At 48.3% G+C, this 27,813-nt stretch overlaps 2 long non-coding RNA genes across 3 annotated transcripts; one reads left to right on the top strand and one right to left on the bottom strand.

Annotated features, from left to right (window-relative positions):
- Positions 1-8,922: 8,922 nt before the first annotated feature.
- LOC132344851 (uncharacterized) lies at positions 8,923-10,015 on the bottom strand. The gene is made up of 2 exons (XR_009493880.1): positions 9,780-10,015; positions 8,923-9,399 (listed from the first exon to the last, which is right to left on the bottom strand). It is a non-coding gene; the product is annotated as an uncharacterized lncRNA (long non-coding RNA).
- An 8,741-nt stretch (positions 10,016-18,756) lies between these two features.
- LOC132344850 (uncharacterized) lies at positions 18,757-26,569 on the top strand. 2 transcript variants are annotated; one of them, XR_009493879.1, is made up of 7 exons: positions 18,757-18,889; positions 20,327-20,521; positions 21,008-21,161; positions 23,391-23,467; positions 24,162-24,236; positions 24,322-24,627; positions 26,337-26,569. It is a non-coding gene; the product is annotated as an uncharacterized lncRNA (long non-coding RNA). The 2 variants fall into 2 exon arrangements; XR_009493878.1 differs by lacking the exon at positions 26,337-26,569 and adding an exon at positions 24,980-26,327.
- The last annotated feature ends 1,244 nt before the right edge of the window (positions 26,570-27,813 follow it).

Here is a 27,813-nt window from a genome sequence, read left to right as displayed (position 1 = left end):
AACTAAGCTTTGTTATCGATCACAGCATCTCTATTACAGCTAACAGGTGGTGAAATCCACCTTCAATGGCATCTTGTTTGATTCAGTGCTAAAGGCTCGGTTGTCTGGAGTTTGACTTTGGCCCCAGACCTGTTTCAGTAAGAACCAAATCAACCTCAGCTGTACTAGATACCAGTGCTATCATGGTTTCTTCACATTTGAAAAGTGTAGAAGTGATGGAGTGATAACATGAGTGGTTGTCTTTGTGTAAAATCCTTCATCCCCTTCTCTTCAACCTGCCTCTTGCTGCTCCTTCTTAAACCTTCCAGTCGGAGGATGAGAATTCTCTGGAGTCCATTATGTGTGGTCCTCCCAGATCACTGCTTTGGCTTGTTTATCTAATGACCCTTTCTCGGAAGCCCTGACTCCCAGCTGCACCATCCCTGTTGCCTCCTCACCCTCCCCTTCATCTCGGCGCTGTCAACACTGAATCAGTGGCGTCTTAGTTGGAGAAGACTCTTGAGAGTCCCTTGGACTGCAAGGAGATCCAACAAGTCCATTCTGAAGGAGATAAGCCCTGGGAATTCTTTGGAAGGACTAAAGCTGAAACTCCAGTACTTTGGCCACCTCATGCGAAGAGTTGACTCATTGGAAAAGACTCTGATGCTGGGAGGGATTGGGGGCAGGAGGAGAAGGGGACGACAGAGGATGAGATGGCTGGATGGTATCACTGACTCGATGGACTTGAGTCTGAGTGAACTCCAGGAGTTGGTGATGGACAGGGAGGCCTGGCGTGCTGCTATTCATGGGGTCGCAAAGAGTCGGACACGACTGAGCGATTGAACTGAACTGAACTGAAGACTACCTCCATTCTAGCTACCAATGCACCCTGGCTGGACTTGGTCTGGGCCTCGAACTGCTCGTGAGGCTTAGAGTGACTTTCCCTCTGCTCCCTCCTTGGCCACAGGCATCAGGATCCGTCAAAGAGCAATTTTACACTCTTCTGTTTGCTTACCAGCCAGCACCAGGATCCTTTTCCTCCTCGTTTGCACTGAGTGTTCCTTCTGAAATGTTTGGCACTGCCTCCACCTCTCGCCTGGTTTATTTCATGAGTCAGGTCATTGGTCTCCCCTCCATTTTTCTTGACTCATCCGAGGGCTGTTTCTAAAACAGACTTGCCTTTGCTCCTCCCAGACATTAAAACCTGCTTAAGGTTCTGCTGTGCCAGGATGGGAGAGTCCCTCACCTTGTATACAAGCCAGCTTCAGCCTTGTATCAGTACCTCCTCTGCTGAGCAGGCCTCCCTCTGGTCCCAGAGCCCCTGAATTCAGCTGAGCTTTCGAACCTTCCTGGCTTCCCAGGCCACCTTCCCCCGCTTCTGTTTCTACTCGCTTACTTACTGGGTTACATTAGTTCTTCACCTGAATTGTGAACACCTGCTTGTTTCGTTTCCTCCGGCCTTCCTCCCACACAACTGGCAGAGATTGAACCTGTGCAAATGTTGAACTTCGCTTTTTTTTTTTTTTTGCCCCTAGAGGAGTTGAACTTGGGCCACTAGCAACCAGGAGGCTGAATCCTGGATACCAACATGGATGTGTTATCATGCCTCATTCTCATGCCAGGAGACATTTGAGTCCAGGCATCGTCCAGACCAATATTTACACACACAGCAACTGATGTGGACAGTGGTGGTGCTCAGTTCTCTGGAATGAGTAGTTATCTCCTGAATGCTATAACTCCGTTGACCACAAGCTCTCGACCTAAACAAGGTCAATACTTACCGGCTGCAAACTTCACACTCTGCTATTTTCTTCCTAACTCCCCACCCACCTAATATCCCCCACAGACTTTTTCCCCTATGGTGTTTTAGTAGAACTCCTGAATCACCTCTGAGGGTAATTCCTCAGCATTGGAAGACTGCTCCCATGGCCACCCAGGATCTCCAGGAGCACACTTGAAATTAGTGGGCAGTTTTCCTCCTTCACTCCTTCCAAGGAGTGACTTGGCTGGAAGAGTCACTTACTTGAAATTGAGGATTAGCATTTGCTGGAAGATGCTAAGAGCATTAACAACACCTGAGAGGGTTTATCCTGTGCCTCAGGGAGAAGCACAGGCAACTGTGACACGCCCTCTATTAAACCTTCATCCTCTCAAAAGGCCTGCCCCTCCTTGTGCACAGGATGCCGAGAAGCAAGTCAAGGTGGGACTTAGTAAAGAGGTGGAAAGCACCAAGGTGAGTGGTCCCCCACCTCCCAAAAGCTAAGGGGGAATTGGTCAAGTGACTTCCTGCCCTGAGTGACAGCGCCAGAGCTGGGCCCACAGTGCTGGCTTCCTGCCTCCCAGGGCTGTGTCCCCCTCCCGAGGGTGAATGCTGTCTGGAAGAATGTGCTGGCCGGGCAGATGAACCACATGTCTCTTAGCTGCTTGATCGGCATCCCTCTCTTGAGCAGATGGCTGTGAGGGCCACCAGAAAGCCACAGAAGCTGGGCCATGGTGGGAGGCTAGGTTTCATGCCTGGGAAGGTGATTCCGCACCTGGCTAGGAGCAAGCTGGCTCACCTATTCTGGCCACGGCTGCGTCACAGGTCTGTTTCATCAGAGTCACCACTCAGGCTGCCTTTTCCTGTAGGAAGTGTCTTCCAAGGGGTCCCAGGGGAAAGCATGAGAAGCAAGTGTCACCTGCCTTCTTTCAGACGCCTTACCTGGGAAGGAGGGCTCTGAAGCTGTACTGTGTGTGTGTGTGTGTGTGTGTGTGTGTGTGTGTGTGAGAGACAGGCAGAGATGGAGACAGACAACAGAACAGTGAGTCTCCTAAACAATTTGCATCTGTTTGATATGCGTAGTGTCTTGAGTTTTTGCTCAAGGGGTCTGTTGGAAGCTAAAGCCATGAAAAAATGGAATGACTGTTGCTCACATTTGACCAAGGCTTTAGTGTTTACCATATTATATTACATGCATGTCAGCTTGTGGACCTCAGCGACCTGGTGACAGGGAACAGTATTCCCACATTTCAGACAAGGACCAGAAGTTCCCAGCACTCCCAAGGCAGAGCCTTTACACAATAGCCTGACTCCAAGGCCCTGTTCTTCCCCCTCTTAAGCCCCCAAAGGCACTCTGTAAACCACAGATCACCTAACAATATTAGTTGTTATGCCAGCCCCTCTTAAGGGCCAAGGAGGTGTTGAGTTGCCTGGTAATAGATCTGCTTCCACTTGTACAGGAAAGGTATTCCTTGGACAGGCCAGCAGCTTTTCTCAGACAACCATCCCTTTGTGAATCAGGTGACAGACAGTGGGGGGACCTACTGCAGGCTTGCTACCATGTTCCAGGAATGTCACTGAGCTCTGTGTCCTGTGCTAAGTGTTTGCACTGACTCTCACGACAACTCAGAGGGGACGATTCTGTTCACAGAGGAAACCAGACCATGGTACAGCTGAAAGAGCCAGGACAGGGCTATAGGGTGAATAACTTCGGGACTCAAGCTTTTAGCTCTTCTATGATATGCTGTTTGGCCTTCAACCTGTATTTTACAGGGTAGCATGTGGAGGAGGTGAGGAAAACAAATACCCCAACTTCCAACAGGAGCATTTGGAAAGCAAAGAGCACACCTCCTGAGTCTGTGGTTAGTAAATGTTATTAAATGGAGGCCGAAGAGACTGACTAAACTGATCAGTTTAAAACAAAAATAAAGCCAACTGACTAAGCTGAAATAAGGTGCCTCTACTGGATTGGGGTTGGCATACAGTTTAATATCACAATTAAAATGGAAACAGCATCCTTTTTCCCTTAAAGAAGAAGTTACGCGATAGAGGAGTATTTAAACTACCCCCAAGCCAAAGAAGGGGGTGAGGGAGTGCAGGCAGAGTGTACAGGAGTCAGGAAATCAGCTCACCCACAGCTACGGCACAAGAAACCCACAGGGGAGGGGACTCAGAAAACTAATAGCAAAACCTGAAGCAGTTCCTGGAGTCACACACCTGTGGATTTTCATGCACTAAATATAGTGGTAGTTGGGTCATCTTATCCTTGAATAAACACCAGCTAGGCAAAGATTTTTTCAGAAAGAATCTTGACATTGGCTTGGGTCAGCTGGAGGCTGGGGGAAGCAGCCTCCTGGCAGACTCTTACTCCTCTGCTACCCCTGCTATTTCAGGTTCCCTTCTTCCCTTCTGTTAGGCTGACTCCATGTACCTGATTGTCCTTGTGCCTTTTATCTCTCCCCCAAGGTGAGGGATCAGTTTCTTTGGCCTTTACATGATCAGCGTGGGGTGGGAGAGAAGCCCCCGTCTCTACAGCTCAGTCCTACAGGCAGCTCTCCAGTGGGCTCATTTTCCATCCTACTGCGGATACTACTCAAAGGAAAAGGATTCTTCCCTTGCCTTTGACTTTAGAAGTTTGGCTCCTGCTTGGCCACAGCCTCTATTTCAGGAAATGTCAAATCAGAGGCTGTGTGCTCTGTGCTACCAGCCTCTTGCCGGAGTGCCAGCCCCATACCTAGCAGGGTGCAAGGGACCCCAGGTGAGGAGAAAGGCCAGAGTTCCAAACTCAGTATGCCTCCCCGGCTCCTTGTGCACTCTCATACATGGCTCCCAGCCCAGCTTTCCTCAGGATGATGTCGATGATGGTGGTACACGCTTTGGGGTTGCTGAGAATTAGAAAAGCAAGCATCTGATTTAAAACCCCAAGCCCAATACCAGATGTTCCTAGATGATATCTATTCCTTGATATCCTCTGCCTTCCAGGAGCTTACAGTCTGCTTGGGGCACTGAGAGAGACTGTGTGAAGGCATTAACACGTGTGCTGCAGATTCCCTGGTTCTGCTGGACATCAGGAAGTTAATGGTAACACTAGCTACAATTTATTGAAATCTACAAGGTCAGTTAAGGGTGTCACCTGTACTATCGATAATGCTATGATAGCTCTGCCAGGTAAGTGAGGGTAGTCTATGCCTCTTCCTCCCACCTCCCACTTAGCTGATGAGGAACCAAGGCTCAGAGATGTTAAGTGATGTGTCGCAGCCCACATCACTGCTTAGGGGTTGCTCAACCTGGGCTGAACAGTTTCACACCTGGAGCCAAGATGATGTGGACCGTGCCCAGCTGCTAGGCTGAAGCTGGGGTGCCAGCCAGTGCTGTGTCCTGGCAGACCGCCCCATTGTTGCCCATTGGCCCATGGGTTGCAATATCATCATAATTCCTGCTGTACAACCAATGAGCCCCATTTCCAAGGGGTTGCCAACTCACACAGTTCCCTGGAACTTCAGACCTCCTTCCCCCGCCCTTGGGCAGAGGGTCAGCAGAGAATGAAAGATACTGTTCTGGACAACCACGGTGAACTCACTGTATAATGAAGTCATTCTGTTCTTTCACTGAACAACTTCCCTGTACCGGGAATTAGAACCTATATGCTGAAAAAGCCCAGAACCCTCCTGCTCCAGTGTGGCAGGCTCTTTTGTAACTGTGTGACCCACTGGTTTTGCTGGGATGTGCACATTTCTAATAATGGTGATGATGAACAAAGAGGACTTTGCATGGCAGGGGCGTTTCCTCTCTCCAAAGCTGCTGTTTCAGATGTTCCTCCTGCCTGAGCCCCAGAGCCAGCCCCCTCATCCCCCATCAGGGCTGCTCCCCCAGGGACCTAGCAGCCCAGGAAAGTGGCACAAATGGAGCTGGAGGGAGCCAGGGCTTTCGCGGCCGGAGATTTCCTCTCCCTCACACACTATTACATTTTCTCTGCCAGACAAGGGCCTCTTCGACTCAGAGAGCATTCAGTGGCTTCTAGCAGCCTCAGCAGCCAGGTGGAGGGGACACTCTGCCCAGCCACGTGGGATTGGCTTGGGGGAGTTTTTGATCCCACCATCGTGGAAACCAATTGGATAAATAACTTTTGGGGGATGTTACAAGGATTTTTCTAGCATAAGGGTCAGCAATCATTTTCTGTAAAGCACCAGTTAGCAATCATTTAGGTTTATGTGGGCCAGTCTCGGTCACAATTATTCCTCTCTGATTTTTTTTTTTAAATCACAAAAACAGCTGGAGATAACCTGTAGATAAACAGGTATGACAGTGTTCCCGTAAAACTTTATTTCCAAACACTGAAATTTGAACTTGTATAATTTTCATGTGTCGTGAAATACCACTTTTTTTTTTACCCCAACCATTTAAAATGCAAAAATCCATTCTTATTTGCCAGTTATTATAAGCAAACAGATAGCAAGACAGATGTGGCCCCTGGCTATAGTTTGGCAGCTCTTATTCTAGATGACAGGTTGCTGCACAGGAGAAAAACTCTTCTTTCTTGCCCCCCTTCCAACCATGTCCCTCAACCAGATGGAAATGCAGACCACCAGTCCTGTCACCCATACGTCACAGCCTCCTTGTGAGCTCCCTGTTCAGGGTCTCATTGTGATGACCCATGGCACCTGCCAGCGTCAGTTGCTGTCACCATGACTCTGAACTTGAATGGGGGGGGGCGGTCTAGCCACATAGACATCACTGCCCTCTGACCCCAGGTGGACTTCTTGGCCCAGCTTCCACCATACCTCCTACTCCCCATGAGGATCACAGCTTCTCCTGTGTTCCCCGAGAGGCTGGACTCTCTCCCTTGGTGGTTCTTTTGTTGTTGTTTCATCGCTAAGTTGTATCCGACTCTTTTGTGTCCCCATGGACTGTTGCCTGCCAGGCCACTCTGTCCATGGGATTTCCCAGGCATGAATACTGGAGTGGGTTGCCGTTTCCTTCTCCAGGGGATCTTCCTGACCCAGGGATCGAACTTGCGTCCCCTGCATTGGCCGACGACGGACCAATTCTTTACCGCTAATCCACCAAGGAAGCCTGGGTTCTGCATAGAGCCCTCAAATATTGAAACTCCTATTAGATAGGCTGGTTCTACTCCTTATAATTTCTGTCAGAGGACTTGAGACACTGTGCTTGAGACTTTCAAGTTGTACCCCTCAGTGTTGAGTCAAATGTACCCTTCCTGCCCATAACCCCCCCAGAATCCCAAAATGCTGCCCTGAGGCTAAAACAAGCCCTTTATTCTGGCATCCTGGGGCTGACTCTCAGACTCCAGAGACCACTTCTCTCTGGGGTCCCTGGGGCTGTTGTTTGAAAGTGCAGCTAACTGTGACCTCAGTTGGGTGTCTGGCAGGGTCTGTCCCATCTGGCTCAGGCTGCCCTGCCCCAGAAGCTCAGCCCATACTTCTGCAGCAGGCACATGGGTTGTCAGAGGTTCAGAGAAGTGATGGCCTGACCTAGCAAACCCTCAAGAAGGATGGAGGTTTCAAACGGGAAAACTGATGAGTCCAGAAGGGGATGGGAGGGCACTAATAACATCAGTGTGACTACAGCCATTCAGGTGTTCAAGGGACAGAGTGATGGAGGGGCCATGATGAGAGACAGGCTCAGCCCTGTCAAGAATCAGCCAAGAGGGCTCAAAGACATGAAGAGAATATCTGAAAGACGCTGGGCTTCACTAAGTGGTGGGCAAAGCTCCACCACCTGGGGAAGGAGAAAGTGGAGCAGATGACGACGTGCAGCAGCCCGCACGCTCAGTTCCTCCTGGGTGCCTGTCTTTCCCATTCAAGAGGGAACAGGCAGTGAGAATGAGAAGTGGGTGGGGGCCGAAGAGCTGGATGGACTTTGCACTGTTTCCCAACTTCATGTCCTTTGGTCAGTTATTTAACCTTTTGGTTTCCTTGGCTGTAGAAAGGGGGGTGCTTCTCTGCTATGGTTTGTGTAAAGGAGCTAAAGTTAGTAAAGACCCTAGCAGTAAACAGATAGTTAATAAGTGATAGCTTGTGTATGTAGGCACATCTACTGTGTGTTTAAACAGGGTGATTCTTCAGTAAACAGGGCAATTCTTCAGCCTTCATTTTGGTCCTCAGATTGCATGGTAAAATCACCTGGAGTGCTAGTTAAAAATTGGGCTCCCCAGATCCCACCCCAAGATTCTGATTCAGTGGGTCTGGGGTCACACCAACCTCAGATAATTCTCATCACTTGGCATTTGGACACCACAGCTCTAAGGATTGGGCTTCCCAGGTGGCACTAGTGGTAAAGAACCCACCTGCCAATGCAAGTGACATAAGAGATGTGGGTTCAATCCCTGGGTCCGAAGATCCCCTGGAGGAGGGCATGACAACCTATTTCTCTTACCTGGAGAATCCCATGGACAAAGGAGTCTGGCAGGCTACAGTCCATAGGGTCGCAGAGAGTCGGACATGACGAAGTGACTTAACATGCACGCACACCCTCAGGGTTGAGGAGGAGATGTACCACAAGAACAGGGATGGCCAGAGGGTCCTTAAGAGCTGGAAATGGGGTCCCAGTCTCCTACGATGACCTTCCAGGGCACAGAAAACACTCGTTCATGGGATCACATGTCACAGTTCTCAGCAAGAGAAAGAGTAACCAGAAACATCAAACCAATAAGCTAGACATCCACACACACTCAGAATTAGTTTGAATTTTAAACAGTTGCCCACCCATATTCAATAAGAGAGATCAACCTGCCTGTCATTTTCTTAGACTTCCAGATCAGATGCAGAAACATGGTTTTGTCTTTGTGGTTTTAGTTGACTATTGTTAATACATTGCGTTTTAACTTTAGATTTTTTTTTTTTTTTAAAGAAATTCTTCCTGGGGAGGAACTGTGTACTGAATGGTAATCACATCAAGAGGATTTGTGATTTGTAGGATAAAACTGAGTCTAAGAATTGGAAGTCCGCTCAGAGGGTGGTGGTAAAAGGTTTTCACTTCCCATGGTAAAATCCCCAGTCTTGAGGCCTAACTCTGTGAGGAGGATGTTCCAGTGGGCCTGGAAAGTGGCCAGCAGCTCTTCCTGCCCCTCTAGAGCCTTCTCTCTGGAGCTACACCCCACCCCCGTCCCTGCATAGGCACCACCAACACCCTTGGTTTCCCAGAGCCAGCTGAGATAATCTGGATGTTTTAAAACAACACTTTACTACATTTTAAAGAAGAACAGAGGAAAGTAAATATAGAAAGAGCAAGGATTATAACTATAGGACAAACATTGGCTCCTGGTGCTCCCCAAGGTCAACTAGTCCTTGGGGCTCCAGCCCACATCCCTGGCTGGCCAGTCCTGTGCTCCAGCAACTAGGGGCTGGCTCCTGGGCTTGGCCTTCACTGGTAGGACTCACAGTGATTGTCACCACTACTCCAGGGTCACCTCCTTGACCCTTTGACCCTTCCTGAGTCCAGACCATAGAATCCAGGGACAGATTTCCTGCTGCTCTCTACCCAGGATCTTCTCTTTTGATTTCTACATCCACTGAGCTGAGAGTTTCCAGCAAAGACCTTGATGTGCATGTGAGATATGGTCTGCTGCTTTCTGGTGTCAGGACCCATCACCTACAGCAACCTCACGGTCCCTGGTGGCGTGCATCTCCCAGGTGGCACTCCTGCCAATGAAGGAGATTCAAAAGGCAGTCGTTTGATGCCCCAGGTTGGGAAGATCCCCTGGAGTAGGAAGTGGCGACCTGCTCTAGTATTCTCACCTGGAAAATTCCATGGACAGAGGAGCCTGGTGGGCTATACAGTTCATGGGGTCACAAAGAGTCGGATACGACTGACCACTACTTCAGTGGGAAGCCCTGTTCCAATTAAGTCAGCCTGTTTGAAGAGCCTACACTAATGCCTTGGTACCTCTAGAAAGCTCTAGTTTCTCCACCATTGCCACCTTCCAAGTCTCCTCCCATTTTTCCTCTCCTTAGCCTTCTACTGCTGGAGATAAGGGAAGATGGGGGAGGTGAAGCTCTCTCTTTATGTGGAAAATACTCACCAGTTTCCCACTGGTCCCATCAAACCTGGTGCAAAAACTGGCAGGACACTGGCCTGGAGCCCAGGAGACTGCATCCTAGTCTGGCGTGTGAGGCCATGTGGCTTCAGACCAGGCACCGGCCCTTGCTAGGCCACAGTTTCTTCACCTGCAAAATGCAGGTGTTGGATCAGCCCATCTGTAGAGGCCTTAGCCCACAGGTCTAAGCTGAGCCTGGTGTCATGGTGACCTTTGTGACTCAGAACAGCTGTGAAGGACTTGGGTGCTCAGAGGAGGCCTGACCTACGGTAGGGCCCTTGGCCATGTCACACATGGGAGTGCCCTGGGGGCCTTTCTTGGACCTCAGCCTTCTCATGACGGTCAACTCTCTTCAGTAGGTGCTCTAGGAGTGCTTACTCCATGCCAGGCTCCGTTCTGGGCCCTGGAGATCCAAGGGCAGACGAGAAGCAGCCTGGAAGGAGCTGGTGGGCTTCTGAGAAATACTATATAAAACACACAAGAGGGACTTCCCTGCTTGTCCAGTGGTTAAGACTTCACCTTCCAATCCAGACGGTATGGGGTTAGATCCCTGGTTGAGGAGCTAAGATCCCACAGGCAAAAAACCAAAATATAACACAGAAGCAATACTGTAACACATTATAAAGATTTTTTAAATGGTCCATGTCAAAAAAAATTAAAACTTTTTTTTAATGATTAAAAAAAGGCACACAAGAGTCACACTGTGGATCATACTAAAATGGAGGGGTACAGTGGTAGGGTTCATTGGAAGGAATGACTGGGAATAACTCAACCTCGGAGCTAGGTCTTATGGAATGAGTTTATGTGTGCTCTGGGGACCAAGGAAGCTGCAGGAAACCATTGAAAGCGTTTGAGCCAGTGAAGGACAGCATCAGATTTGCCAAAGATCACTGTGGTCACTGTGCAGTGGAGGGAGGGGCAAAGGTGAGATCGGAGGCGGGGAGAGCCCCAGCGAGGCTCTGTAGTGGTGTGGTGGGTGTGGGTGTCGACGTGAACGTGGGCCCAGAACAATCACAGAGCCCTTTACAAATGGGAGCATCACCAAAAATAGCTTTATAGAATTTGTTCTATAAACCCATGGGCATGTGGCATACTTGTTTATGTTCATCAGTCATTGTATTTTACTCCCTGGAATGTTCTCATTCATCTCTATTCTCTCCAAATCAGCTGTCTTCTCTCCCTTACCCAACATACCCCCCAAAAGCCCATGACACCCTCTCAGGCTCAGTTCCTTGGTTTCTCATCTCTTTGGAATCACTTCCCTTCACTGCCTGACACCCAGTGTCTCTCACATATTTTGTCTGGTTTCAGGCAAGAGGGTAAGAACAGCTGAAAGTGGCGGTCTGAAGATTCATTTTGAATTGGACCAACTATTAGTAAAAAACAAATCTTTATTCCTGCCATGTTCAGCATAGGCAGAGAATCCATAACAGTGTGGTCAGGATAGAAATAATGTTCACTGAGTACAACTCTTGAGCTTGAGGTTGGATTCAGTTTTGATGGAGCCAGCCAGGAAGCCCATGTCATCCACCCACCTCTTCCAATGGGACCTGCCATGGTGGGAGCCAGAGAATCAGCAGTTGAGGCTGTGCTTGATTTCACCCAAAGGCCAGAAGTCTGGTATCTGTCTTTGGAAACTGTAGCAAAAGGATGTGGGTGGGAAGCAATGAAACCATCAGAGAGCAAGATCATTACAACAATACTGCTTTTCTGATCGAAGAGCTTACTCTAGGGACTTCCCTGGTGGTCCAGTGGTTAGGAATTCACCTTCTGATGCAGGGGACATGGGTTCAATCCCCAGTCCAGGGACTGAGATCCCATGTGCCATGGAGCATCTAAGCCTGTGTGCTGCAGCTAGAAACAAACCCTTGAACTGTAACTACTGAGCCTCTGCACTGCAGTGAAGACCCAGCACAGCCAAAATTTAAAAATAAATACAAATAAATAAAATAAATACAAATAAATAAAAATTTAAAGATAAATAAATAGAAAGTTTCCTCTAAGTGGTTGCTATTCAATCTCTTTAAGACACTGGATGGAGGGGCATTGCTGTTTAGGGAATCTTACTTTGGCAATTTGAGAAAGATCAAACTAACCCCAGGACTCCCTGGTCCTTTATCTCTCACCTCCAGTGGCCTTATGGGGCCACGCCTCTGAGTTATCCTGCCCCTAGGCGATAGGAGTGCGGGACCAGCTGGGGTCTCACATACCCAGAGATTAGCCGTTGAGTATCAGCCCTTCAAAAGTTTTACCTTCCTGATAGAATTATTTCTAAAATTCACTAGGTACTTTTCTGCCTTAATAAGAGCAGTAAGTTGACAATACCAATGATAGTAATAATCCTAACATGATGAGTTGGGCACAGTTTTAAGCACTTTGCTTGTATTAATATAATTCTCACAACAACCCTGTGAGGTCTGTACAAGTGTTGCCACCATTTAAGGGAACAGACACAGGAGATCCAGTATTTGTCTGAGGCTCACAAATCACCAAGGGCAATTTTATCTTTCTTGGTAACTCAACAATACCACCAAGTCATCTAATATTGGATTGTCAGTTCAGTTCAGTCGCTCAGTCATGTCTGACTCTTTGTGACTCCATGGACTGTAGCACGCCAGGCCTCCCTGTCCATCACAAACTCTCGGAGCTTGCTCAGACTCATGTCAATCAAGTTGGTGATGCCATCCAACCATCTCATCCTCTGTCGTCCCCTTCTCTTCCTGCCTTCAATCTTTCCCAGCATCAGGGTCTTTTCCAATCAGTCAGTTCTTTGCATGAGGTGGCCAAAGTGTTGGAGATTCAGCTTTAGCATCAGTCCTTCCAATAAATATTCAGGACTGATTTCCATTAGGATTGACAGGTTTGATCTCCTTGCAATCCAAGGGACTCTCAAGAGTCTTCTCCAACAACACAATTAAAAGGGATCAATCCTTCCATGCTCAGCTTTCTTTATAGTCCAAAATATAATATTGGACTGTAGCCATGCATGTAGACACACATATGGCAGGTCTAGAAGTTTGAGAATTGACCTGGGGTCCCCCAAATTAGGCTCCTTGGGGGCTCAGTGAGGACCCTGCATTGGCCACATTTGCTCTGCATGGGGCCCTGTAGAGAAACAAGACATGGGAATGTCCCCAGAAAGTGAAGGTCAGGCAGCTATAATGGGCACTGGAAGGAGAGGGGAACTGGAAACAGCATGGTAGAGGAAGCATGTCACCATAGTGATGTGGTGGTGGGGATATCGAAACCTATGGATGGCGGCAACCATGGGCTCGCCCTTTGCATGCAGCAGGGTAATGGCTGTTGACACTTGGGTGGGTTGGATGGGGCCATTCAGACATGGCTTCACCTGGTTGCCTGGGTAATCTTGACAGTTATCAAGCTTCTCCATGGACTAGTTTCCATATTATTAAAATGGGGGAAAATATTTAACATTTAGAGAGGACTGATTTGGATTGACCCAGAAATGTACATAAAACCCTTAATAGAATGACTGAAATATAGTAATAACTCAGTAAATTGTCCTAGCTCTTTTTAATAACGAAGTTCTGGAGTGAGGCCAAGATGAACTGTTGCCTTTGGTTACATAACACATCCCGTTCATGACTTTGAATGTAGTCTCAGAGCCACAATGGGCGAGTTGCTCTGGAGGGAGCTTGTTCTCTGAATGGCAAGTGGCTGGGTTGGTGCGGCTGCCCAGCAAGCTTCCAGCCTAAGTTGCCATCCTACTGGGCAGCCTTTCTGAGCACAGTCCCTTGCATTCTGGCTTCCCAGGCAGTCATATGACTGGTTCTCACTGTGCTCAGCTCACTCTAACTGGGATTGGGCAGCTTGCATGGTGAAGGACTCCTATATCAGCAGCTCTAGAAGCCAGAAGGTCAGAGGGGAGGCCAGAGGTCTTATGCCAGAGGCTCCTAGAGTCCCTTCCTGCATTGGCAGGTGGATTCTTTACCATTTGCACCACCTGGAAAGTCCCAGAGCCCCAGCGACAAGACAAGTCTAGGCAGTGACCTCAGGCCTAGCAGCACATGGCTTAGCCCTGCAAAATCTAGAGTGTAGTGGCTGCAACTGGTCCCCAGTTCCTTTCTCCTGTGGCCTAGTTATGCACCCTGCCTCATGTGGACTGGGGTGGACTGGAGTTCCACCTCTGAGGACCCCACCTTTCCTAAAGAAGACTGGATGAGCCAGCATTGCTGAAATTGGCCCACAGTCCCCAAGGAAGCTGACTCACTGGAGAAGACCCTGATGCTGGGAAAGATTGAAGGCAGAAGGGGAAGGGGGCAACAGAGGATGAGATGGTTGGATGGCATCACCGGCTCAATGGACATGAATCTGAGCAAGCTCCAGGAGATAACTGAAGGACGGAAGAGTCTGGCGTGCTACAGTCCATGGGATCTCAGAGAGTCAGACACAAGTTCACAACTGAACAAGAACAACTCCAAGGAAGCAGCCCTTTCCTCAGCCCGGAAGTCGGCAAGAGTGCAGTTGGAAGTGGGGGAGGTTGGGAGTCAGGGAGCAGGGCCTGCGGCTTCAGGGTCCAGGGTCCAGAGGGAAGCCTGAAGGAAGTTTTCTTCGTGAATAATCTGGAAAAGAGAATTAAAAAAATAATAATTTTAGTATTTCTTAATAGTATGTCTGTTACTGAAGGGAGAACTGATACCCCAGAGATCTCCTACATTTTTCTTTTAGCATCAAAAGTCATATTAAAACTGAAGTCCCTTGTGAGTTCCCAGTATATGTAAAGCAGTTGGAAGGCAGGCAGCGAGGCTGCAGCTGGTCTGGGACTTGGAGCCTCACTTGGGTGCTGATTACTCCTTCAGGAGCTCTGACTCACCCCTGCAGAGCTCCCCAAGGACTGCACTTCGAAACCCCTGTAGAGGAAGAGGAACTGAGGCACTGCCAGAAGAAGCAGAGCCCCATGAAAGCCCACGTGCCACCCACCCCATATTTGAAAGGTTCAATTCTCAGAAAAATGGCCTGCTCCACCCAGGAATTCCCACTGATTCTGGACAGGTGTATCCAAATGAATGAACTTTTTAAAAAGTAATTTTTTAGCATTTTTTTCTTTTAATGGTGGTAGAAGTCACATAATATAAAACATCCTATTTTAACCATATTTAATGGTACAGCTCAGTGGCACTAAGTACGTTTCACCTCGTTGTACAACTCTCACCATCATCCATGTCCCAAATTTTCCCATCTGCCTCAACTGAAACGGTCCCCATCAAACTCTAGCTCCCCATTCCCCCTCCCCACCCTGCCACTCCCATGGCCCCTGGCATCTACCAGTGTACTTTCTGACTCTATGAGTTTGACTAGTCTAGGAATCTCGAATAAGTGGAGTCAAACAGTATTTGTCTGCATCTACTATATGTTGGAATGCTTTTTTAAGCTTAACTTAATATATCCTACAGACAGACTGCACCTTCTTTTTTTCCCACTGGTGCTATACTACAGGTTCTCACTAGTTATGTTTTATAACAGCAGTGTGTATATTTCAATCCCAATCTCCCAGCTTATCCGTCTCCCTTTCCCCCGCTTGGTGTCCGTACATTTGTTCTCTGTCTGTGTCTCTATTTCTGCATTGCAAATTGGTTCATCTGTACTATTAAAAAGTAATTTTTTTAACCAATGAGACGAGGAGATGTGCACTTCACTTTTTCTTATTTGTTATAACTACCACCCAGTTTAACCAATAAAACCTTGCTGGTCCCTCAGAAGTCCCACAAGAACCCGGAATTATATCATTCTTCCTCCTCACGGGCGCTGCTCTCCTGACCTTTGTAACAGTTTTTTCCCCCTTTTCCTTATAGTTTTATCACCTCTTTATGTACCTCTGGGTGCCATTGTTTAGTTTTGCCTGCTTTTGAACTTGATAGAAATGAATTTAAAATTTCATTCTTTTAGAACATGCTCTCTCATTCAACAGAATGTTTGTACGATCCAACTATATTATTGAATAGAATGTTTTTCTTTGCAGGGGATTTTGAACATGTCGTTTTCATGTTTTGGACAAGTTACTTACCTTTTATCAGCCTCATCACAGACTATGGTTCAGAGATGGTTTGAGAGCCACCTCCAAATTCCTATCTTATTGCGGAAGAGATAAGATGAATATAATGCCGGGTGTCATAAATCACAAAAGTAAACAATTTTTTATGATGAAAAGCCACCTTTACATTGAGCTGCTGCTGCTGCTAAGTCGCTTCAGTCGTGTTCGACTCTGTGCGACCCCATAGACGGCAGCCCACCAGGCTCCCCCGTCCCCGGGATTTCCAGGCAAGAACACTGGAGTGGGTTGCCATTTCCTTCTCCAATACATTGAGCAGAGGAGGGAAAATATCTTTTGGAACACGGTGATTTCAAAAACAGAGAGAGATTTTCCCATATCACTGGAAATTTTATTTTGAAAATTTTTAGAAGTGACTTTCTCACTTCAGCAAGTCAGGAGGATCCCTAATAACAGAGCCTCAGTGGACAGCTCTGATGGATAATAACATCTCGTCTTCCATCACATTTCTTTTTGTTATTAACTTGCCATATGAAATTCATGAAATTTACACATGGAAATCACAGACAGAATTTGTTGGTTCTCTGTCACTTGAATTTTGTAGAACTGGACTTTGGCTGTGATGACTGCCTTTTACTCACCGTTTTCTGTCTACCCCAGCCTGAATGCTCCAACCTGTTCTGTCGAGCAAGACGCTCATGCCTTCCATCAATACACCCAGCCTTCCTTTTCCCTGCTCATTTCGTCCAGAAGATTGTGAGCTGCTTCTAGTCATCACGGATCCTTTCTGGATTTGGTGAGAGAACTTCACGAAGACGTGGAATGCCCAGACTGCCCCCAGACCGCATCTGAGGCCCAGCAGCATCTGTGAGGTCCCCACTGAACTCTCCCAGAGTTAACTCTCGCTCACTGAGACCTGATGTGATTTCACTGTGTATAAATTGTAATGGAATCCCAACAGTTTTTCTGCAGGTTCTGGAGAATGTCTCAGGTAGGAGGAGTTTTTTTCGGAGTGTGCACTGGTTTAACTTAGGCTTATTTTATTGAAGCCAGCGTGGACATGAGGAATTCAAATGTTTTTCTAGAGCAGCACTGTCCAATAGACCTTTATGCAATGATGGATATGTTCTCTACCTGCTCTGTGCAATGTGGTAGCCATTTAACACTTCATTAGACACAGTGCAGCAGCCACCTAGCGGCTGTGATTGTGTGCGTGTGTGTGCCCGCGCACGTGCGCTCAGTCGCTTAGTCATGTCTCTTTGGGACCCCATGGACTGACTGTAGCCCACCAGGCTCCTCTGTGGAATTTTTCAGGCAAGGATACTGGAGTGGGTTGCCATTTCCTACTCCACGAGATCTTCCAGCTCAGAGAATCAAACCTGCATCTCACGCATTGGCAGGCAGATCATTTACCACTAGTGCTACCTGGGAAGCCCAGCAGCCGTGATTAAGGAGCTGCATTTTAAAATTAATTTTCATTTAAATAGCCACATGTGACTAGTTGTTCTTCTATTGGACAGCATAGTAATAGAGTGTGCCTCTCTTGTAGCAGTAGAAGGCAATGGTATCCCACTCCAGTACTCTTGCCTGGAAAATCCCATGGATGGAGGAGCCTGGTGGACTGCAGTCCCTGGGGTTGCTAAGAGTTGGACACGACTGAGCGACTTCACTTTCACTTTTCACTTTCATGCATTGGAGAAGGAAATGGCAACCCACTCCAGTGCTCTTGCCTGGAGAATCCCAGGGACGGGGGAGCCTGGTGGGCCCTCATCTATGGGGTCGCACAGAGTCGGACACGACTGAAGTGACTTAGTAGCAGCAGCAGCAGCTGTTGTGTCATCACTTCTGGGCACATATTGAATGTTCGTGTTTTCAATGCAAAGCAAGACAAGTGCCTCTCAGTCTCTGCCGGCATTGTCTCATCTCCATTTACTTCTGCAGCCTGACTTCTGCTTCCCCAGTGCCCAGAAATCTCAGAGATAAGGCCATACATGCTCTCAGTATCGCCAAATCAGTGCTCTGACATGTGTTATTTTCCTCCTCTCTCTTACCCCCTAGCTTCATTCCTTCAAGCGGTATGCATTTACTGAGCGTCTGTGGCCTGACATTCTGGGTGATGATAAGAAAAAGAATACTGTTCCAGTTTTCATGTTCCATGTTATGATCTGTGGTGTTCATTTGATAAATTGGTGACCTTCAAGCTAATTGGATCACAACTCAGAAATACGTTTTACCTTGCAACCTAGTATGTCTGTGAGATATATTCATAACAAAAGTTTCAGGGAAAGATTTTTACTTAATTATATGCACAAATAACATGTAATCATACAAGGCACAGTATTTATTGTAGACTTGACTGAAAATTTATAGGAACGGGTATTTATATCACAGCAAGTATATATCCAAACAGTATCCAAAACATCCAGTTAAATCTTTATTTCAGATAAACATGCCCCAAATATTTTTTTCTAAATCTTGCTACCCTAAGAGCAATGCTGACAACTGCAGAATGAACATCAGATATTTTGTCCTTGGCTTTTCCCCAACTGGAGTTTCCTGTGGTCTGCGTCACCTCTGTGGTCCCCTTGGGCTCCAGTGCTTGCCACTGCTCCCCGCCCCTACCTTCTGCTCTACTGGGAGTCAGATTACGCATCCTGAACCATCCTGGCTCCAAGCACAACAAAAGGGCCCTTCATTCGCCCAGATCTGCTCTGCTGTGAAGGTAGTTCTCCCCACTTACATAAAAATCATATGATAACACTCCTCGAGTGGGCTGCTATGGTGAAAGCCAGGCCTTGTCTTCTACTCAAGGTGGTTACAGACTCCCCTGCTGGCAGTGGTATTCGTGGTGGAGGAGGTATGCTGGGCTGGATTCTGCATACATTCAACACACATTATTGCATCCCTATGACATCATAGGCTCTGGGTATACAATAAGAAGAGTCAGAGGACACTGAGTGGTGGGTGAGATCTCAGCTCAGACAGTCACAGGACATGGGTGGAGGGAATAGATAGTGGTGAAATCCCCCAGCAGGGGTCAATCTCAGAGGGTTTCATGGAAGAGGTGTCGTTTCAGATAGTCCAGGTATAAATGTGAGGGCACAGCTCAAGAAAAGGGACAGATATTCTAGGCAGAGAAAGCATAGGCTCAAGGAATGATAGAAAAGTAGGTATACAGGAAGATGTGTGGGAGAAGCCAGTGAGATGAGCTGGTCCCACGGGGCTGGGACACTTCTGTTAGGGGTATATCCTGCTTACAGCAGAAAGAGCTCACCTCCATTTGTTTAAAGAGTTGAAGAGTCTAAATGTCTTCATTTCCTATTGCCATTGGATAAATTAGTGCAAAGTTAGCACCTTAAGACAAATACATTATTATCTCACAGTTTCTAAGGGTCAGTAATCTGAGCACAGTTTAGTTGAGTCCTCGGCTTCAGGGTGTCTAACAAGGCTACAGTCCAGTCAAGGTGGCCAGGCCTGGGGTCTCATCTGGGGCTTGACTGGGGAAGAATCCACCTTCAAGCTCACCTCGTTGGTAGAATTCAGTTCCCTGCAGGGAGCTGGACTTAGGGCTGTTGAGGGGCAGGTGGAGAACCAGGAGAGTGTGATGTCCCAGGAGCCAAGGAGAGTAGCGGGTGCTGGTTGGCGGCATCAGAGGTTGGCATGGATTAGAGCATAGACATGGCACATCCCTGTGACTGCAGAGGCAGATGCAGAGACCAAAGGGGCACAAAGCACTATTGTAGGGGGCTAAGGAGTAAATGGGAGGTGAGGACCACTAAGTGCAGATGTTTTATTTACAGAAAAGGCAGTAAGGCTTGAGGAGGCAAGAGCCTGGGCTCAGAGAGCTGACTCCACAGCTCACCAGCTGGGTGGCCTCTTGGCAAGCCACAGCCTCTCTGAGCCCCATTCCTTCATGGCTGCCCAGGCCCAGAGTAACAGGGGTCATAGCAGCCACCTCATAAGGATGTCACGAGACTTAAATGAACTGCTGCAAGTAACAGCACGTTGAGAAGGGGCTCAGAACCTAACTCTCTGTTTCTGCTCCCTGCTCCTGTCAGTCTGTTCCCCCCAGATCATCTTTATCTTGTGGGACTTCCCTGGTGGTCCTGTGGCTAACACTGTGCACTCCCAATGGGGGCAGGTGTTTTTTTGGCTGTGCGGGGTCTTCATTGCAGCGCTCGATTTTCTCATTGTGATGGCTTCCCTTGTTGCAAAGCCTGGACTCTAGAGTATGGGTTCAGTAGTTGCGGCACGTGGGCTTAGCTGGCATGTGGGATCTTCCCACACCAGTGGATCGAACCCAGGTCCACTGCATTGGCAGGCAGATTCCTACTGAATCACCAGGGAAGTCTGGGGACCCAGGTTTGATCCCTGGTCAGGGAACTAGATCCCACATGTCATAGCTAAGAGTTTACATGCTGTAACCAAAGATCTCAAGTGTCACAGCTGAGACTCAGTGCAGTGAAATAAATAAATATTTCTTAAATAAAAACAAATAAAATAAAAATATCTTGTTCCCCAGCTCCAATGCTCTCCCTGGAGATCACTCGTGTGGGCAGCTTCTTTTTATCTCTCCATCCCCAATGAGTACTTCTCACATCCTTGAACATGTAAAGTTCCTTCAAACCTCAGGGCCTGTCTATGAGGAGTCTTCCCTGCTTGGAACTCTCCTCCCACCCACCCATCACCCAGCTGTCTCTCCCCATCCACTCTTCAGGTAAGTGATGGCTTATCTACCCTCACCCTTTGGGACTGTCCTGCCTCAAAAGACAAGGTTGTACATTCAATGCCTTTGCTTTGAGGTCAGAAACAGGGCTAGGAGGGGCACATAACCTAAATGACTCTCCAGGTGCACAGCTATTTGCATCTCCACAGTCTAAGGGGCTAAGAAAAACCAGGTCTAGCCACTAGAAACTTGGTGGCATGCAGGTGCAGCTTTCAAGAGGACCCGAGAGTGGTGACGTGTGTAGATGGTACAGGCACATGACACCTCAATGGGCTCACCCAGGAGCTCTAAACAGGCTCCCTTTAACCCCATGGCAGTTTTGTGCAGGAGTGTTTATAGATGACGAAGCTGTAGACATGCAAAGAGACTTGCCCCCAGGCTTGCAGCTGTGATGGGCAGGTGTGGGTTCAGATAGCCTCCCCCCCTCCCCCCAACAAGCCCTAATTACAAATTCTTGCTCTCTGCCGCCCCCACCAGTCTGCCTCCTGCCTTTGATACTGGGCTTTCGCCGCTGGGGGCTTCCCTTCCGGGCTATGGGGTGCCTGCGTGCTCAGTCCCCCAGTCATATCCAACTGTAGGCGACCCCGTGGACTGTAGCCCACCAGGCTCCTCTGTCCCTGGGATTTCTCAGGTAAGAATAGTGGAGTGGGTTGCCTCCCTTAAATGCGGCCTTCTGTGCTGAGGGGCTGGAAAGATGGTGAGTTTTCTAGAAACTCTAGGAAATGAAGCCTGCAATGGCTGACAGGATACTCCAGCTGCAGGTCTCGGCTCAGCACTCTTCTGGGAGAGGGCAGAGGTCCTTGGAAGAAATCAGCCATGAGTCAGAGAACAGAAACAAACAGGTCTCTTCTGCAATACTGGCTACCCGGGCATCAAAGTGATCCTGTGGTGACTAATTCTCAAAAGCTGACAACCCAAAATCTGAAGTCTTTTTGAAACGTAATGCTCAGTTAACAGTTTCATTAACCAAGGACATACCTCGCCACCCCCTCCCCACCCTACACACACATGCATGGGCTGTGGGACTGGAGTGTGCAGGGAAACCTTATTGATCCCAGTGTTTCCCAAACCACCTTGATGTCAAGGATCACCTGAAGGATTTGTTTCAATGACAGATTCCAACTTGGGTCCCAGGCCAGACAACCAGCATCAAAATCCCTGAGGGAGAAGTTGGGGAAGCTGGATGTTTCATCCAAGGTTTGCAAGAGATTTTTTTTTTTTAACCACCAGGAGATTTTAGAAAGAACCTGGACCAACACCTTCATTGAATAAGACAAGTTCTAGCCATTCAGAGAGGCCCCTTGGCTGCCCATAGTCACACAGAAAGTTTTGAGTAGGGTGAGCCGTGAATCCCTGGCACCAGGTCCTGCCAACCAGCAGGAGGAAGGCTGCGAGGGGATCACAGTTCTGAGCACCCACCAGGGACTGAGGTCTGCACCAGACGGTTCAGTGCTAAGAGTGAAGCCGGCCCCTGGTGCTGGGTTCGGTGCTAGGCGCTCATCTGTGTGGGCTGGCGATCTGTCCTGACAGCAGTGCCCTGCTGGGACCTGTGACCTCCTCCTCTAAGGGATGCGGAAGCAGGCACACGGGGGCAGACTGTTCCCTAGGGACCCACAGTTAGAAAGAGGCAGGGTTGTATTCCAACCTGGGTCTGGGAAAACTCAGCACTGTATTAACCCTCAGAATCACTTGATCAGTCTTATTTCATCGAATTCTAACCAAAACCTTGTGATGTAAGCAGTTTCTCTTTGAAAGGTGAAATCAAAGATCCAGATGGTGAGGTGACCTGCTTAAGATCAGTCAGTAGTAAACCACGATGACGTCAGGTTCCAGCCCAGTGGTCTTACAGCAAAGCTCATGCTCTTCGCAGCACATGTAGGGTTTTGGAGGCTCCTCCTAGGCTCTGACCATCTCACCTGACAGTCTCCCACCCTCACTGCCCCCACTGCACCTTCACCCTCTCTCTGGAGGAGGTCTCTATGTCCCCGGGCCTTCCTTCACCCCTGTGCTGCCCGTTTCTCCAGTTCTGCTTGTCCCTGCGTCCTCTTCTGATCCTCATCTGCTCTGTGGTCCTAGATCAAGGCTTGGCACACTTTCTGCAGAGGTCTGGATAGTGAACAGTCAGGTCATTGCCTACACTGTTGCAGCAACTTGACTCTGCCAACATGGGGTGGAAGGAGCTACAGACAGCATGTGAATGGATGGACAAAGATCATATAAGTCTATTCTGTAGGCTGGAGTTTGCCCTCAAGAGTGCTGGGGCTGGGTGTTGTGGCAGATTCACATTTCTTTCTGCTCGATATAGAGATAAAATATGTTTGCCTGAAAAGAGCCCCCAAGTATCTGGCTATGGAGAGCCTCATGCCTGAAAAGTAATGAGAGTACCCAGGCCTCAATGTCTGTTGCTCACTCACTCATTCATTCATTTCCTCACTCATGGAATATTTTTTGAACATAACTGCCGTGTGGTATTCATGCAGAGCTGAACCTGGGCAAGACAGGTGGATAAGTCCCTGCCTTTCTAGGACATATAGCTGATAGAACTGGAGGCTCCCAATGTAAGGAATGATGGTCAGATGTGTAAAGTAGAAATGCGACTTAATCAAGAGCCAAGGAAGACTTCCCGGAAGAAGCAACATTTAACCTGAGACCTGAAGCATGGCTGGGAATTACCCAAGTGAGAGGAGGGGTTACTTAGGGTGAAATCGACACAGGGAAAGACATGTCAAGGGACACGCTTCTGAGGCCCTTTGTAGAGAATATGTGTGTGGCTGAGTTGACCCTCTGCGGGGATATGATTCTTTTAGACAGCAGGAACATGTGAGTTTTCCACAAGCAGATGGACCTGACTGTTTTTCAGCCCATTCCATGATCCAAATGGCACAGTCTCTGTACTGGGAGAAAGAGGGGGATGCAGCTGATGTTCTGTGTGAGTCGGTGAGTTGACAAAGATGTGGACACAACCAGATGCCAAATTTCCATCGGTTTCTTAGTTTAATCCCTGAGCTAAATCTCTCCCATTATTAAAAAAAAAAAAAAAGTCCAGATCACAGACTCTGATAGATAGAATGTTATTTTTAAGGCAAATGCTTAAAAACTTGATATTTGTAAAGTAATCATTATTTAAAATATAAAATGATTTACTGCCTTTTTACAAAAAAAGAAGTTGAAAAACTTTGCCTAGTAATTCTTTGCTCCTGGGGTCCAAAGGAATCAACTTAGCTTTTTAAGGAATCTGAAAGCAATACCAACTGTCGATATATGATACTTGATTAAGTATGATATGATATATTTGATACTTAAACTGATACTTGATTAAGTTGTTCAGTCTCCCAGTCCTGTCTGACTCTTTGTGACCCCGTAGACTGCAGCACGCCAGGCTTCCCTGTCCTTCACTATCTCCTGGAGTTTGCTCTAACTCATATCCATGGAGTTGATGATGCTATCCAACCATCACATTCTCTGTCACCCCCTTCTCCTCCTGAATTTGATTCAGATTCTGACTTTATTTTTGTTGATATGCTTACCAGAACTTGGGTGGGCTTGTGCGTGTCTGTCCTATTGATCCAGCTCTGAGCACAGAAGCTGTTGGATGGCATTTGTCACTTTATGTGAATAACCTCTCCCACAGGACTGCAGCTGCCACATAACATAAGCCATGTGCCCCAGGCAGGGGCTTCCTGCATGTTTGAGGATGATGACAAAGGTAATAAAAAGTGCCTGGGGCTGTGCTGAGCACAGCATAAATGAAGATATTACAACACTGTCTCCTCCTTGTACACATGCTCCAGGTTCCCTGCTGCTCATGTAGGATCCCCTGTGAGGATGCCCTGGACAAGGGTCTCCCCAGGCTGCTGGCTGTGTGCACATGGCCCCTGGGCCCTGAAATGCACACTGGAGGAACTGAAGAGACTGCTGAGGGCACAGCGTTCCAGCACACCATAGCCTCCGGGGAAGCCGAGCTTTACCAACGCAAAGAATGGCTCAAAGGCAGTCCCTGGAGCAGCTCGGTGCGGGTTTCCCAAGCACTCTCACATCCAGCGGCTTTCAGGAAGTCCGCTGCAACCTGGTCGCTTCTAGTATGAGGGCAGGAGAAGGTGGGCACTGAGGCAAAGGGGGGCCCGCCTGGGGTGGGGAAGGGGCACAGCCTGCAGCCCAGAGTGACAGGGTCCCCAGAGGAGAGACTTGGGGTCCTGATATGAGGAGAAAGGGAGCTTGCCTCATGGGGGATGGGGGACTCTGCGGTAGACCCCCAGTGTCTCCTATGGTTCTGCATGCTTGGTTTCCTGAGCTGAAAAGCATCTCATTTTCAACACCAGGCAGCAGGTGGCCCAAGTCAGGGAGGCAGGCAGGAAGGGGCCCCTCAGCCCCCCAGGTGTTTGTTTTTCCCCCAGTTATGTGTTTCTAGAGTTCAGGAGCTTTCATTCATGCCTTGTTTTCCAAACTTAGCACAGAAGCTGGGCCAGAGCACACACCACTATCAGGATAGCAGATAGGTCCCCTCTTGAGAGCCAGTCCTCATCCAATGTAGTGGCTTTGCTGAGAGGGCCCGTAGGCTGCTTCTAGTTCCGCAGGAAAAGGGCTGTGCTGAGTTACTGACGACTGTCATGGGTGGATCACCGCCTCACCATCTCCACAGCTCGGTTGTGTCTCTCTGCTCCCTGGACCCATATGTGCTGTGCGTCTTCATTAAAGGTTGAACGAAACGCAATCCACTTAGAACTTCTCTCCTCTTAAGTGGCTAGGATATCCACGCTTCCTCTGATGGCTCTGCAGGTCAAAAGGAATGATTGCCTATTGGGTGTCCACCATGGGCTGAGCAGTGTGCTGCAGGCTGAGGATGTTCTGTGTGCCCTGGAATGGGTGGGGGAGGTCAGAACTAAGGCGCCCTCTCCACCAGGACACCTCCCTGCTGGGGGAGTTGGAATTCTGCTCCAGGTTCAAAGCCTGCTTACCATTGGCCGAGCAGTAGCAGGAGAGCATCCTCAGCCAGAGGCCCCAGGCTGCCAGTCCTGACCAGGGGGCCCCTTCCCACTCTCTTCCCTCTGGGGATGCTGGCAGCCTCTTGATTGGGCCAGAAAGCTCTTCTCTTCATGCCTGCATATGCTGGCGGAGGACTTGAAGCACTTTCTAAAAATAAGCTGCTTGCCCCTGGGTCCTGCTGGGTTCTTGCAGTTCCAGAAGAAAGCAGATAAAGAATGCAGGTCTTCTGGCTTGAAATCTACCAGCCTGTCTCTCCTCCCCTCCCTTCTACCAGGCCCTCACTAAGCCTGCTGGGCTGGTCTGATTTTCCTGGCCTCAACACATGCATGCAAACCCTAGATAAGAATTTCCAGAGAACCTGACCAGCAAGAGTTTAATTACTACTCCCTTGGCTAAGTCGTGATGTGTGTTTTCTTGAGACTGGTTTCTAAGAACTGAGAATATGCCACTTCATGTAACTTTTAACTATTTAATAAATGATTCAAAACCCCAAAGGGAAAAAAAGTTAAAATTGCAAATCACATAGATCTTTGAAGACCATCTTGTAAACAAAAGCAGGTGCTTTTTTGGTTTGGTTTCATTTTCTGTGCTTTGAGAAATGAAATAAATGAACTGTTCACCTGTGGAAACATGCTTCCCAAACTGTTCACACACGTGCTGATGGTCCATGTCTGAGTGGACACACACACAACCACAACCACACATACCCCCCTCAACTTTTTTTCAGGTTGGTTTGTAAAGATTTGAATACCCCACAACATGTGGATCAGAAATACCCAAGTGTCAGCCGCTACATCTCATGAACATATTTTTGTTTTTCCAGACCTCCTCCCATTACATTGAGTGCATGTCACGAGAACACTCAATTACAGACTCACAGGAACCCGAAAGCTTCCCCAGGTGTGTGTCTGGAGTTGTAGTTTTGGAGGCAGTGTGACGGGGCAGACAGGACACCGCCTTCAGGATGTGGGTGATGAGCTGCATGAGCTTGGGCAAAGACTAGATCTCTGGAGCCTAGGTTTCCTGACTAATGAAAACAGTGGGTATGAGGATGTCTTCTTTGTGCATTGTGTTTAGAATTAAATTTGTTGTTGTTTAGTCACTAAGTGGTGTCCAACTCTTTTGCAGCCCTGTGGACTGTAGCCTGTCAGGTTCCTCTCTCCATGGGATTTTTTTCCAGGCAACAATGCTGGAGAGGGTTGCCATGCCCTCCTCCAGGGGATCTTCCTGACCTGGGGATCAAACCCACGTCTCCTGCATTGGTGGGTGAATTCTTTACAGATGACCCACCAGGGAAGCCCTTAGGACTAAATTAGATGTGCATAAAACCAATGCCACCTACACGACCCAGAGGGTCCTTGGTAAAAGATAGCCTCTTTCCTTCTGTAACCAGTAGGAGAATTCTGTCCATTGTAGAGTAGGAAGGAGCCTTAGAGGTCATGACCAACTCCCAACAGAGCTGCTCTGGTTCTCTTAGCACACCAGCACCAAGTCCCAGCACCAAGTTCCCAGTCCAAACCCTCAGGGAAGGATGGTAAGACCCAGTTGGACTGTGTAGCCCAGGCTTGACCAGCCCTAGGGACAAGGAAGGCATTTACTTCTGCAGGAGGGAGCCCATTTTACTGTCAGACTTGTTAAGCACTTGGAAAGCACTTCCTGAGAGATTGGACTAGAGCAGTTGGGTGACGGGCAGCTGTCTTGGGAAGGCAAAGATCTGTAGTGCCGCCGTGGATGCCTCGTGTCTGTGCTCAGGATCAGGAAGGGGCCATGATCCATCCACTGCCATCCTTCACTTGCTGCTGCGTGTTTCCAACAATGTCATTTGCAAGCGCAAGCTGAGGTCATGGAATGTATGCTCCTTTCCCCTGGATTCCGTGAACAGGGCACCATCGTGAGTCAAAGCCACAGTCCCTGCCTCTAATGTGAACTTTGAGCACATCCATTTCTAGAAATTCTAGTATCGGAAGCCTCAGATCTCAACTATGTACTGAAAGTAGTAACTGGCATTAGTGTCACCATATTAGGTTTATGGTGACTTTAGGTCTCTATGTGATAGCTTAAGGGAAACCTGCCTATTCTGTGTGGGAGAAGAAAGAAGAAATGACACTTGGTGCTGTCTATGGCTGGGACTTGTCACTTGGAGAACACACATGACTCATCTCGGAGAGCCTGTTTTAGCACAAGGTAGTCATAGGGAGGCCATGTGATATGGGAAAATTATGGGGTGTGGGTTCTAATCCAGGTTCATCTTTGAAAAGGCTGTGGGATCTTAGGGAAATCACTTAACCTCTCTGAGTCCT

Source organism: Bos taurus, chromosome 3 (genome assembly GCF_002263795.3).
Source record: "Bos taurus isolate L1 Dominette 01449 registration number 42190680 breed Hereford chromosome 3, ARS-UCD2.0, whole genome shotgun sequence".
Lineage (NCBI taxonomy): Eukaryota > Metazoa > Chordata > Mammalia > Artiodactyla > Bovidae > Bos > Bos taurus.
The sequence above is the reverse complement of the archived record's forward strand: the minus strand, read 5'-3'. Positions and strand labels throughout refer to the sequence as shown.